At 47.9% G+C, this 10000-nt stretch overlaps 14 non-coding genes across 14 annotated transcripts; all 14 read right to left on the reverse strand.

Annotated features, from left to right (window-relative positions):
* Positions 1-500: 500 nt before the first annotated feature.
* On the reverse strand, positions 501-572 carry trnap-agg (transfer RNA proline (anticodon AGG)). The gene has a single exon. It is a non-coding gene; the product is annotated as a tRNA-Pro (tRNA).
* A 1063-nt stretch (positions 573-1635) lies between these two features.
* Positions 1636-1707, reverse strand: trnap-ugg (transfer RNA proline (anticodon UGG)). Its single transcript has one exon. It is a non-coding gene; the product is annotated as a tRNA-Pro (tRNA).
* A 614-nt stretch (positions 1708-2321) lies between these two features.
* Positions 2322-2393, reverse strand: trnap-ugg (transfer RNA proline (anticodon UGG)). Its single transcript has one exon. It is a non-coding gene; the product is annotated as a tRNA-Pro (tRNA).
* A 378-nt stretch (positions 2394-2771) lies between these two features.
* Positions 2772-2843, reverse strand: trnap-ugg (transfer RNA proline (anticodon UGG)). The gene has a single exon. It is a non-coding gene; the product is annotated as a tRNA-Pro (tRNA).
* A 1512-nt stretch (positions 2844-4355) lies between these two features.
* Positions 4356-4427, reverse strand: trnap-ugg (transfer RNA proline (anticodon UGG)). Its single transcript has one exon. It is a non-coding gene; the product is annotated as a tRNA-Pro (tRNA).
* A 378-nt stretch (positions 4428-4805) lies between these two features.
* On the reverse strand, positions 4806-4877 carry trnap-ugg (transfer RNA proline (anticodon UGG)). The gene has a single exon. It is a non-coding gene; the product is annotated as a tRNA-Pro (tRNA).
* An 826-nt stretch (positions 4878-5703) lies between these two features.
* On the reverse strand, positions 5704-5775 carry trnap-ugg (transfer RNA proline (anticodon UGG)). Its single transcript has one exon. It is a non-coding gene; the product is annotated as a tRNA-Pro (tRNA).
* Positions 5776-6389: 614 nt separating this feature from the next.
* On the reverse strand, positions 6390-6461 carry trnap-ugg (transfer RNA proline (anticodon UGG)). The gene has a single exon. It is a non-coding gene; the product is annotated as a tRNA-Pro (tRNA).
* Positions 6462-6839: 378 nt separating this feature from the next.
* trnap-ugg (transfer RNA proline (anticodon UGG)) lies at positions 6840-6911 on the reverse strand. Its single transcript has one exon. It is a non-coding gene; the product is annotated as a tRNA-Pro (tRNA).
* Positions 6912-7390: 479 nt separating this feature from the next.
* On the reverse strand, positions 7391-7462 carry trnap-agg (transfer RNA proline (anticodon AGG)). Its single transcript has one exon. It is a non-coding gene; the product is annotated as a tRNA-Pro (tRNA).
* Positions 7463-7733: 271 nt separating this feature from the next.
* trnap-ugg (transfer RNA proline (anticodon UGG)) lies at positions 7734-7805 on the reverse strand. Its single transcript has one exon. It is a non-coding gene; the product is annotated as a tRNA-Pro (tRNA).
* A 614-nt stretch (positions 7806-8419) lies between these two features.
* On the reverse strand, positions 8420-8491 carry trnap-ugg (transfer RNA proline (anticodon UGG)). The gene has a single exon. It is a non-coding gene; the product is annotated as a tRNA-Pro (tRNA).
* A 617-nt stretch (positions 8492-9108) lies between these two features.
* trnap-ugg (transfer RNA proline (anticodon UGG)) lies at positions 9109-9180 on the reverse strand. Its single transcript has one exon. It is a non-coding gene; the product is annotated as a tRNA-Pro (tRNA).
* Positions 9181-9558: 378 nt separating this feature from the next.
* Positions 9559-9630, reverse strand: trnap-ugg (transfer RNA proline (anticodon UGG)). Its single transcript has one exon. It is a non-coding gene; the product is annotated as a tRNA-Pro (tRNA).
* Positions 9631-10000: the final 370 nt, after the last annotated feature.

The raw sequence follows: 10000 nt of genomic DNA on the forward strand, positions 1-10000 counted from the left end.
CTTTGATCGATTTGTCGTCACAAAACATGCTTAGACAAAAAGAAAAACTTCTGCAGCAAATCGCCCCGATCTACGATGGGTAAAGGACTGATTTGGGAATAGAACAGGAGCCCTCTTTGCCAGGTTACCTCCTTCTACAGCATACTATAATGGGCTCATCCGGGATTTGAACCCCGGACCTCTCGCACCCTAAGCGAGAATCATACCCCTAGACCAACGAGCCATGTTCTAGTTGCTGCTTCGATTGATCGATTTGTTGTCACAAAACATGCTTAGACAAAGGCTCCCTGCACCCTAAGCGAGAATCATACCCCTAGACCAACGAGCCATGTTCTGGTTGCTGCTTTGATCGATTTGTTGTCACAAAACATGCTTGGACAAAAAGAGCTGGAGAAACTTCCGCAGCAAATCACGCCGATCTACGTTGGGTAAAGGACTGATTTGGGGATAGAACAGGAGCCCTCTTTGCCAGGTTACCTCTTTCAACAGCATACTGTAAGGGGCTCGTCCGGGATTTGAACCCGGGACCTCTCGCACCCTAAGCGAGAATCATACCCCTAGACCAACGAGCCACTTTCTAGTTGTTTCTTCGATTGATCGATTTGTTGTCACAAAACATGCTTACACAAAGGCTCCCTGCACCCTAAGCGAGATTCATACCACGAGACCAACGAGCCATTTCTGGTTGCTGCTTTGATCGATTTGTCGTCACAAAACATGCTTAGACAAAAAGAAAAACTTCTGCAGCAAATCGCCCCGATCTACGATGGGTAAAGGACTGATTTGGGAATAGAACAGGAGCCCTCTTTGCCAGGTTACCTCCTTCTACAGCATACTATAATGGGCTCGTCCGGGATTTGAACACCGGACCTCTCGCACCCTAAGCGAGAATCATACCCCTAGACCAACGAGCCATGTTCTAGTTGCTGCTTCGATTGATCGATTTGTTGTCACAAAACATGCTTAGACAAAGGCTCCCTGCACCCTAAGCGAGAATCATACCCCTAGACCAACGAGCCATGTTCTGGTTGCTGCTTTGATCGATTTGTTGTCACAAAACATGCTTAGACAAAGGCTCCCTGCACCCTAAGCGAGAATCATACCCCTAGACCAACGAGCCATGTTCTGGTTGCTGCTTTGATCGATTTGTTGTCACAAAACATGCTTGGACAAAAAGAGCTGGAGAAACTTCCGCAGCAAATCACGCCGATCTACGTTGGGTAAAGGACTGATTTAGGGATAGAACAGGAGTCCTCTTTGCCAGGTTACCTCCTTCTACAGCATTCTGTAATGGGCTCGTCCGGGATTTGAACCCAGGACCTCTTGCACCCTAAGCGAGAATCATACCCCTAGACCAACGAGCCATGTTCTAGTTGCTCCTTCGATTGATCGATTTGTTGTCACAAAACATGCTTAGACAAAGGCTCCCTGCACCCTAAGCGAGAATCATACCCCTAGACCAACAAGCCATGTTCTGGTTGCTGCTTTGATCGATTTGTTGTCACAAAACATGCTTAGACAAAAAGAAAAACTTCTGCAGCAAATCGCCCCGATCTACGATGGGTAAAGGACTGATTTGGGAATAGAACAGGAGCCCTCTTTGCCAGGTTACCTCCTTCTACAGCATACTGTAAAGGGCTCGTCCGGGATTTGAACCCGGGACCTCTCGCACCCAAAGCGAGAATCATACCCCTAGACCAACGAGCCATGTTGTAGTTGCTGCTTTGATTGATCGATTTGTTGCCACAAAACATGCTTAGACAAATAGAGAAACTTCCGCAGCAAATCACCCCGATCTTCGTTGGGTAAAGGACTGATTTGTGAATAGAACAGGAGACCTCTTTGCCATGTTACCTCCTTCACCAGCATACTGTAATGGGCTCGTCCGGGATTTGAACCCCGGACCTCTCGCACCCTAAGCGAGAATCATACCCCTAGACCAACAAGCCATGTTCTGGTTGCTGCTTTGATCAATTTGTTGTCACAAAACATGCTTAGACAAAGGCTCCCTGCACCCTAAGCGAGAATCATACCCCAAGACCAACGAGCCATGTTGTAGTTGCTGCTTCGATTGATCGCCTTGTTGTCACAAAACATGCTTAGACAAAGGTTCCCTGCACCCTAAGCGAGATTCATACCACGAGACCAACGAGCCATGCTCTGGTTGCTGCTTTGATCGATTTGTTGTCACAAAACATGCTTAGACAAAAAGAAAAACTTCTGCAGCAAATCGCCCCGATCTACGATGGGTAAAGGACTGATTTGGGAATAGAACAGGAGCCCTCTTTGCCAGGTTACCTCCTTCTACAGCATACTGTAAAGGGCTCGTCCGGGATTTGAACCCGGGACCTCTCGCACCCAAAGCGAGAATCATACCCCTAGACCAACGAGCCATGTTCTAGTTGCTGCTACGATTGATCGATTTGTTGTCACAAAACATGCTTAGACAAAGGCTCCCTGCACCCTAAGCGAGAATCATACCCCTAGACCAACAAGCCATGTTCTGGTTGCTGCTTTGATCGATTTGTTGTCACAAAACATGCTTAGACAAAGGCTCCCTGCACCCTAAGCGAGAATCATACCCCTAGACCAACGAGCCATGTTCTGGTTGCTGCTTTGATCGATTTGTTGTCACAAAACATGCTTGGACAAAAAGAGCTGGAGAAATTTCCGCAGCAAATCACGCCGATCTACGTTGGGTAAAGGACTGATTTGGGGATAGAACAGGAGCCCTCTTTGCCAGGCAACCTCTTTCAACAGCATACTGTAAGGGGCTCGTCCGGGATTTGAACCCGGGACCTCTCGCACCCAAAGCGAGAATCATACCCCTAGACCAACGAGCCATGTTGTAGTTGCTGCTTCGATTGATCGCCTTGTTGTCACAAAACATGCTTAGACAAAGGCTCCCTGCACCCTAAGCGAGAATCATACCCCTAGACCAACGAGCCATGTTCTAGTTGCTGCTTCGATTGATCGATTTGTTGTCACAAAACATGCTTAGACAAAGGCTCCCTGCACCCTAAGCGAGAATCATACCCCTAGACCAACGAGCCATGTTCTGGTTGCTGCTTTGATCGATTTGTTGTCACAAAACATGCTTAGACAAAGGCTCCCTGCACCCTAAGCGAGAATCATACCCCTAGACCAACGAGCCATGTTCTGGTTGCTGCTTTGATCGATTTGTTGTCACAAAACATGCTTGGACAAAAAGAGCTGGAGAAACTTCCGCAGCAAATCACGCCGATCTACGTTGGGTAAAGGACTGATTTAGGGATAGAACAGGAGTCCTCTTTGCCAGGTTACCTCCTTCTACAGCATTCTGTAATGGGCTCGTCCGGGATTTGAACCCAGGACCTCTTGCACCCTAAGCGAGAATCATACCCCTAGACCAACGAGCCATGTTCTAGTTGCTCCTTCGATTGATCGATTTGTTGTCACAAAACATGCTTAGACAAAGGCTCCCTGCACCCTAAGCGAGAATCATACCCCTAGACCAACAAGCCATGTTCTGGTTGCTGCTTTGATCGATTTGTTGTCACAAAACATGCTTAGACAAAAAGAAAAACTTCTGCAGCAAATCGCCCCGATCTACGATGGGTAAAGGACTGATTTGGGAATAGAACAGGAGCCCTCTTTGCCAGGTTACCTCCTTCTACAGCATACTGTAAAGGGCTCGTCTGGGATTTGAACCCGGGACCTCTCGCACCCAAAGCGAGAATCATACCCCTAGACCAACGAGCCATGTTGTAGTTGCTGCTTTGATTGATCGATTTGTTGCCACAAAACATGCTTAGACAAATAGAGAAACTTCCGCAGCAAATCACCCCGATCTTCGTTGGGTAAAGGACTGATTTGTGAATAGAACAGGAGACCTCTTTGCCATGTTACCTCCTTCACCAGCATACTGTAATGGGCTCGTCCGGGATTTGAACCCCGGACCTCTCGCACCCTAAGCGAGAATCATACCCCTAGACCAACAAGCCATGTTCTGGTTGCTGCTTTGATCAATTTGTTGTCACAAAACATGCTTAGACAAAGGCTCCCTGCACCCTAAGCGAGAATCATACCCCAAGACCAACGAGCCATGTTGTAGTTGCTGCTTCGATTGATCGCCTTGTTGTCACAAAACATGCTTAGACAAAGGTTCCCTGCACCCTAAGCGAGATTCATACCACGAGACCAACGAGCCATGCTCTGGTTGCTGCTTTGATCGATTTGTTGTCACAAAACATGCTTAGACAAAAAGAAAAACTTCTGCAGCAAATCGCCCCGATCTACGATGGGTAAAGGACTGATTTGGGAATAGAACAGGAGCCCTCTTTGCCAGGTTACCTCCTTCTACAGCATACTGTAAAGGGCTCGTCCGGGATTTGAACCCGGGACCTCTCGCACCCAAAGCGAGAATCATACCCCTAGACCAACGAGCCATGTTCTAGTTGCTGCTACGATTGATCGATTTGTTGTCACAAAACATGCTTAGACAAAGGCTCCCTGCACCCTAAGCGAGAATCATACCCCTAGACCAACAAGCCATGTTCTGGTTGCTGCTTTGATCGATTTGTTGTCACAAAACATGCTTAGACAAAGGCTCCCTGCACCCTAAGCGAGAATCATACCCCTAGACCAACGAGCCATGTTCTGGTTGCTGCTTTGATCGATTTGTTGTCACAAAACATGCTTGGACAAAAAGAGCTGGAGAAATTTCCGCAGCAAATCACGCCGATCTACGTTGGGTAAAGGACTGATTTGGGGATAGAACAGGAGCCCTCTTTGCCAGGCAACCTCTTTCAACAGCATACTGTAAGGGGCTCGTCCGGGATTTGAACCCGGGACCTCTCGCACCCAAAGCGAGAATCATACCCCTAGACCAACGAGCCATGTTGTAGTTGCTGCTTCGATTGATCGCCTTGTTGTCACAAAACATGCTTAGACAAAGGCTCCCTGCACCCTAAGCGAGAATCATACCCCTAGACCAACGAGCCATGTTCTAGTTGCTGCTTCGATTGATCGATTTGTTGTCACAAAACATGCTTAGACAAAGGCTCCCTGCACCCTAAGCGAGAATCATACCCCTAGACCAACGAGCCATGTTCTGGTTGCTGCTTTGATCGATTTGTTGTCACAAAACATGCTTAGACAAAGGCTCCCTGCACCCTAAGCGAGAATCATACCCCTAGACCAACGAGCCATGTTCTGGTTGCTGCTTTGATCGATTTGTTGTCACAAAACATGCTTGGACAAAAAGAGCTGGAGAAACTTCCGCAGCAAATCACGCCGATCTACGTTGGGTAAAGGACTGATTTAGGGATAGAACAGGAGTCCTCTTTGCCAGGTTACCTCCTTCTACAGCATTCTGTAATGGGCTCGTCCGGGATTTGAACCCAGGACCTCTTGCACCCTAAGCGAGAATCATACCCCTAGACCAACGAGCCATGTTCTAGTTGCTCCTTCGATTGATCGATTTGTTGTCACAAAACATGCTTAGACAAAGGCTCCCTGCACCCTAAGCGAGAATCATACCCCTAGACCAACAAGCCATGTTCTGGTTGCTGCTTTGATCGATTTGTTGTCACAAAACATGCTTAGACAAAAAGAAAAACTTCTGCAGCAAATCGCCCCGATCTACGATGGGTAAAGGACTGATTTGGGAATAGAACAGGAGCCCTCTTTGCCAGGTTACCTCCTTCTACAGCATACTGTAAAGGGCTCGTCCGGGATTTGAACCCGGGACCTCTCGCACCCAAAGCGAGAATCATACCCCTAGACCAACGAGCCATGTTGTAGTTGCTGCTTTGATTGATCGATTTGTTGCCACAAAACATGCTTAGACAAATAGAGAAACTTCCGCAGCAAATCACCCCGATCTTCGTTGGGTAAAGGACTGATTTGTGAATAGAACAGGAGACCTCTTTGCCATGTTACCTCCTTCACCAGCATACTGTAATGGGCTCGTCCGGGATTTGAACCCCGGACCTCTCGCACCCTAAGCGAGAATCATACCCCTAGACCAACAAGCCATGTTCTGGTTGCTGCTTTGATCAATTTGTTGTCACAAAACATGCTTAGACAAAGGCTCCCTGCACCCTAAGCGAGAATCATACCCCAAGACCAACGAGCCATGTTGTAGTTGCTGCTTCGATTGATCGCCTTGTTGTCACAAAACATGCTTAGACAAAGGTTCCCTGCACCCTAAGCGAGATTCATACCACGAGACCAACGAGCCATGCTCTGGTTGCTGCTTTGATCGATTTGTTGTCACAAAACATGCTTAGACAAAAAGAAAAACTTCTGCAGCAAATCGCCCCGATCTACGATGGGTAAAGGACTGATTTGGGAATAGAACAGGAGCCCTCTTTGCCAGGTTACCTCCTTCTACAGCATACTGTAAAGGGCTCGTCCGGGATTTGAACCCGGGACCTCTCGCACCCAAAGCGAGAATCATACCCCTAGACCAACGAGCCATGTTCTAGTTGCTGCTACGATTGATCGATTTGTTGTCACAAAACATGCTTAGACAAAGGCTCCCTGCACCCTAAGCGAGAATCATACCCCTAGACCAACAAGCCATGTTCTGGTTGCTGCTTTGATCGATTTGTTGTCACAAAACATGCTTAGACAAAGGCTCCCTGCACCCTAAGCGAGAATCATACCCCTAGACCAACGAGCCATGTTCTGGTTGCTGCTTTGATCGATTTGTTGTCACAAAACATGCTTGGACAAAAAGAGCTGGAGAAATTTCCGCAGCAAATCACGCCGATCTACGTTGGGTAAAGGACTGATTTGGGGATAGAACAGGAGCCCTCTTTGCCAGGCAACCTCTTTCAACAGCATACTGTAAGGGGCTCGTCCGGGATTTGAACCCGGGACCTCTCGCACCCAAAGCGAGAATCATACCCCTAGACCAACGAGCCATGTTGTAGTTGCTGCTTCGATTGATCGCCTTGTTGTCACAAAACATGCTTAGACAAAGGCTCCCTGCACCCTAAGCGAGAATCATACCCCTAGACCAACAAGCCATGTTCTGGTTGCTGCTTTGATCGATCTGTTGTCACAAAACATGCTTAGACAAAGGCTCCCTGCACCCTAAGCGAGAATCATACCCCTAGACCAACAAGCCATGTTCTGGTTGCTGCTTTGATCGATTTTTTGTCACAAAACATTCTTAGACAAAGGCTCCCTGCACCCTAAGCAAGAATCATACCCCTAGACCAACGAGCCATGTTCTGGTTGCTGCTTTGATCGATTTGTTGTCACAAAACATGCTTGGACAAAAAGAGCTGGAGAAACTTCCGCAGCAAATCACGCCGATCTACGTTGGGTAAAGGACTGATTTGGGGATAGAACAGGAGTCCTCTTTGCCAGGTTACCTCCTTCTACAGCATTCTGTAATGGGCTCGTCCGGGATTTGAACCCGGGACCTCTTGCACCCTAAGCGAGAATCATACCCCTAGACCAACGAGCCATGTTCTAGTTGCTGCTTCGATTGATCGATTTGTTGTCACAAAACATGCTTAGACAAAGGCTCCCTGCACCCTAAGCGAGAATCATACCCCTAGACCAACAAGCCATGTTCTGGTTGCTGCTTTGATCGATTTGTTGTCACAAAACATGCTTAGACAAAAAGAAAAACTTCTGCAGCAAATCGCCCCGATCTACGATGGGTAAAGGACTGATTTGGGAATAGAACAGGAGCCCTCTTTGCCAGGTTACCTCCTTCTACAGCATACTGTAAAGGGCTCGTCCGGGATTTGAACCCGGGACCTCTCGCACCCAAAGCGAGAATCATACCCCTAGACCAACGAGCCATGTTGTAGTTGCTGCTTTGATTGATCGATTTGTTGCCACAAAACATGCTTAGACAAATAGAGAAACTTCCGCAGCAAATCACCCCGATCTTCGTTGGGTAAAGGACTGATTTGTGAATAGAACAGGAGACCTCTTTGCCATGTTACCTCCTTCACCAGCATACTGTAATGGGCTCGTCCGGGATTTGAACCCCGGACCTCTCGCACCCTAAGCGAGAATCATACCCCTAGACCAACAAGCCATGTTCTGGTTGCTACTTTGATCAATTTGTTGTCACAAAACATGCTTAGACAAAGGCTCCCTGCACCCTAAGCGAGAATCATACCCCTAGACCAACGAGCCATGTTGTAGTTGCTGCTTCGATTGATCGCCTTGTTGTCACAAAACATGCTTAGACAAAGGTTCCCTGCACCCTAAGCGAGGTTCATACCACGAGACCAACGAGCCATGCTCTGGTTGCTGCTTTGATCGATGTGTTGTCACAAAACATGCTTAGACAAAAAGAAAAACTTCTGCAGCAAATCGCCCCGATCTACGATGGGTAAAGGACTGATTTGGGAATAGAACAGGAGCCCTCTTTGCCAGGTTACCTTCTTCTACAGCATACTGTAAAGGGCTCGTCCGGGATTTGAACCCGGGACCTCTCGCACCCAAAGCGAGAATCATACCCCTAGACCAACGAGCCATGTTCTAGTTGCTGCTACGATTGATCGATTTGTTGTCACAAAACATGCTTAGACAAAGGCTCCCTGCACCCTAAGCGAGAATCATACCCCTAGACCAACGAGCCATGTTCTGGTTGCTGCTTTGATCGATTTGTTGTCACAAAACATGCTTGGACAAAAAGAGCTGGAGAAACCTCCGCAGCAAATCACGCCGATCTACGTTGGGTAAAGGACTGATTTGGGGATAGAACAGGAGCCCTCTTTGCCAGGTTACCTCTTTCAACAGCATACTGTAAGGGGCTAGTCCAGGATTTGAACCCGGGACCTCTCGCACCCTAAGCGAGAATCATACCCCTAGACCAACGAGCCACTTTCTAGCTGTTTCTTCGATTGATCGATTTGTTGTCACAAAACATGCAACAAAGGCTCCCTGCACCCTAAGCGAGAATCATACCCCTAGACCAACGAGCCATGCTCTGGTTGCTGCTTTGATCGATTTGTTGTCACAAAACATGCTTAGACAAAAAGAAAAACTTCTGCAGCAAATCGCCCCGATCTACGATGGGTAAAGGACTGATTTGGGAATAGAACAGGAGCCCTCTTTGCCAGGTTACCTCCTTCTACAGCATACTGTAAAGGGCTCGTCCGGGATTTGAACCCGGGACCTCTCGCACCCAAAGCGAGAATCATACCCCTAGACCAACGAGCCATGTTGTAGTTGCTGCTTCGATTGATCGCCTTGTTGTCACAAAACATGCTTAGACAAAGGCTCCCTGCACCCTAAGCGAGAATCATACCCCTAGACCAACGAGCCATGTTCTGGTTGCTGCTTTGATCGATTTGTTGTCACAAAACATGCTTGGACAAAGGCTCCCTGCACCCTAAGCGAGAATCATACCCCTAGACCAACGAGCCATGTTCTGGTTGCTGCTTTGATCGATTTGTTGTCACAAAACATGCTTGGACAAAAAGAGCTGGAGAAATTTCCGCAGCAAATCACGCCGATCTACGTTGGGTAAAGGACTGATTTGGGGATAGAACAGGAGCCCTCTTTGCCAGGCAACCTCTTTCAACAGCATACTGTAAGGGGCTCGTCCGGGATTTGAACCCGGGACCTCTCGCACCCAAAGCGAGAATCATACCCCTAGACCAACGAGCCATGTTGTAGTTGCTGCTTCGATTGATCGCCTTGTTGTCACAAAACATGCTTAGACAAAGGCTCCCTGCACCCTAAGCGAGAATCATACCCCTAGACCAACAAGCCATGTTCTGGTTGCTGCTTTGATCGATCTGTTGTCACAAAACATGCTTAGACAAAGGCTCCCTGCACCCTAAGCGAGAATCATACCCCTAGACCAACGAGCCATGTTCTGGTTGCTGCTTTCATCGATTTGTTGTCACAAAACATGCTTGGACAAAAAGAGCTGGAGAAATTTTTGCAGCAAATCACGCCGATCTACGTTGGGTAAAGGACTGATTTGGGGATAGAACAGGAGCCCTCTTTGCCAGGCAACCTCTTTCAACAGCAT

The sequence above is a fragment of the Osmerus mordax genome, chromosome 25 (genome assembly GCF_038355195.1).
Source record: "Osmerus mordax isolate fOsmMor3 chromosome 25, fOsmMor3.pri, whole genome shotgun sequence".
In the NCBI taxonomy this organism is placed as follows: domain Eukaryota; kingdom Metazoa; phylum Chordata; class Actinopteri; order Osmeriformes; family Osmeridae; genus Osmerus; species Osmerus mordax.